We start from the raw sequence: 3,055 nt of genomic DNA, 5'->3' as shown, positions 1-3,055 counted from the left end.
CAACAGGGAGCAGAACTCAAGCAGAACAGTCGAATTACATCATCCAAAGGAACTGGAGCCCCTCACTGCATTTGAAAAAGAGGACAGCTTAAAGCAAAATCAGATGGATTTATTTTTCCTGGCATGAAGAAGTTCAGTCATCTTTTTGAAACATAAAATATATGTTTGCTTGTTTGGTCATGAATTAAAAGACATTTTCTCCTTGGAGCTGTTTATATTATCTTGAAATTTCCCTTCTGTTTCTGAACCTCAAATAGTTAACATAAGAGCTTCAAAGGCTTTTTGAGATGAACACATGGAACACATGGGACAAAGGACTCTCAGTCTCTTTCCATTTCATACAAACATAGATAAAAGGTTTCAAGTGACAAAATAGCCTTACTATTTTGAACATGAAACTGAAACTGGGCCTTAGAAATTACCATGTTGGTAATGCCAGATCTAACTAGCTTATTTTTATAATTTAATTCAGATATTTCCATTTTTTTCACTGCTAATAATGAAGACTGTGGCATGAGAATTAAATATTTTATTCACAGCTGTATTTTAGGGGTTGTTTGTATATTGGACTGATAAAGCACTTATCTCCATTTCTTGGTGAAAGAAAACGGGGGGATTCACATGTGGAAGTGGCTCCCAGCACCCTCAGTGCCAGCGCACTGCACCTACCCCAGGACAGTGCATAGCATGGTGTGCTCTCAGGTTTTGGTTCTCACTGCCCTGGCCAGCAGATTACTGACTGCAAACCAGCCCAGCCATCCCAGTTTCCTTGTGAAGGTGTCAGCCATGTGGAATGGTTGAAGGTCATTGATAAAAACACTGTATAAATGTTTAATAAAAATGTATAAATAGTTAACATTAAAGGTGTGAATTTTAGCAGATTGGAGCTAAGACACGCTAATGCAACATGAATAAAAATGGCAACTACTCTCCATTGTAGGCAAAAATTGCCAAGCCAGTAAGCCTGAGCTTACTGGTTATACTTACATTGTTGTTAATTTCTTACTTTCAGACCAGACACAAAATAATGCATTTTGAGAAAAAACCCACAGAATTATCTCAGAAAAGAGAATCACTAAGCATGAGCAGCATGTTTCAGCAGTTTCTTGTTTAAAAAATTGAAAAATGGTGAACATAGAAATCTTACAGTATATCTGAAATACAGCACCTGGTGACATATACGTACCATTCATGAGCTGTTTTCACTACAATGAAATCTTCAGAGCTCCAGACTGAAGTGGAACATGAGTTGCTGAGCTAGCAAGACTTTGGAAAGAACATGGACAAGCTCCATCTCAGAGAAAAGGGGGGAAGACAAGTTAGATGTGGCATTAGTGAGCTTCCAGTATTCACTGGACCAGAAACTGAGCCCACAGTATATCAGCAGGTACAAATCCATGCTAGCATGAAGTCCTCCAATAGGAAGAGGAAGAGGAAGAGGAGACTGCCTCAAAACCATGGTTTCCATCCACATTTTTCCCTCAGGTCAGAAGAGCTGCATAGATTCAGGACTTCTGAACATACTGGTGAAAAAAACACCTCATCTTCCTGACTGTGTTTTGATCACAACAGGTGTTTATTTGGTGTGGATATTTATTTCCAGCTCATTGCTGTGATCCCTGAGCAAAGGAAGGCACTTTCAGCAGATGCATTTGTTCATCTGTCTGAGCAGGGCAGGGCAGCCAACCTTTTCTGCTGTGTTTTCCTAGCCAGGCCAGGCAGGCAGGGCCAAGGTCCAAGCCTTCAAAAGGTCCTCTGCCATCACAGGTAATACTTGCAGCATGGCAAGATCACAGAAACCCAGAGCAGTGTCTGCTCCAAAGGCCTTACAGATGCACCAGACATGGGAGCAAATAAGGTTTAGAGAAACTAAGTGGCACCCCAGTACTCTTATTTTTCAAGGTTGGTACTGCCACTGGAATTAAAACAGAAATATTTGTTTCATAGTTTAAGAGTGCCAAATATTAGCAGCAACAACTACTGCAAAACTTACAAACTGATTGCGTGGACACTTGTCTACTTTTCCTATTATTCAAATATGAATTGTGGATTAGAGAGAACAACTGCTGAAATGTGCTGTAGATTTTTCAAAGTCTGAAATGTCTTATGAGCATATAAAACAACATTCTATTAAAAATAAAACCCCAAAGAGCAACCCCTCCCACCTCCAAACATCACTAAAACCTCCCCTTCTTCAGATTATTTTTTACTTTTACAAGGAGCAGTTCCAGCAGGTGGCTGCAGTTCAAGCTCTATGGAGCCTTCAGGAGCCCACACATTGTTTCACTTGCTTTCATGTGACACACGGCACCAACGCTGCCACACCGGAACTCCACGGCAGCTGAAATCTGACCACAGCAGGAGCCATGGCTGAACTGTAGCACCCTGATGGCACAGATATATCTCTGGAAATGCCTCAAGTAAGATGTGTGCATAGAGGAGACAGAAGGGACCAGAGGATTAATTTCAGCACAATGTTACAATGAGTGTCTATTGATGCCATTGGTTATTCTCAAGTAGTAGGAAGCATCGTGTGGAAGACGTCTTTGGATTTTTTTGGGACAAACACATCCAAGTGCTTTCTGCTAAGCAGCTATTCAATCTACTCTTACTTTTCAAGGTTAGTACACCCGCTGAAGTTAAAAGTACCACCAAGATCAAGTTTCAAACTTTCAATCCACACAAGAAGTTTTAGATTTATGTTCCACACTTGGACTTTACAGAACTTCCACATTTAGACATTAGGAAGCCCCAAAATTACATTCTGCTATAACATGCTAATTACAGAGAGGTGCTGGAAATTTGTGGGAGTATTTTTAATTCTTTACAGATAAATTTAATACTGGAACTAAGCCTTAGAACAAGCAGTAATTTCAGCAACAAGTTCAAGGCCACAGAAAAGAAATAGTCAGAAACTATTATGGATACACAAATGGAGGTGGGAAATCAGCAGCTTGCCAAATAGCTACTCTGCCTATGAGCCTTAAGTAGCAGGATTACAAAATACAAATCACTGTAAGATTATCTTCCAGAAAGAAGCATACAAACCAGAATC

This window comes from Passer domesticus, chromosome 6 (assembly GCF_036417665.1).
Source record: "Passer domesticus isolate bPasDom1 chromosome 6, bPasDom1.hap1, whole genome shotgun sequence".
NCBI classification, from domain to species: domain Eukaryota; kingdom Metazoa; phylum Chordata; class Aves; order Passeriformes; family Passeridae; genus Passer; species Passer domesticus.
The sequence above is the reverse complement of the archived record's forward strand: the minus strand, read 5'-3'. Positions refer to the sequence as shown.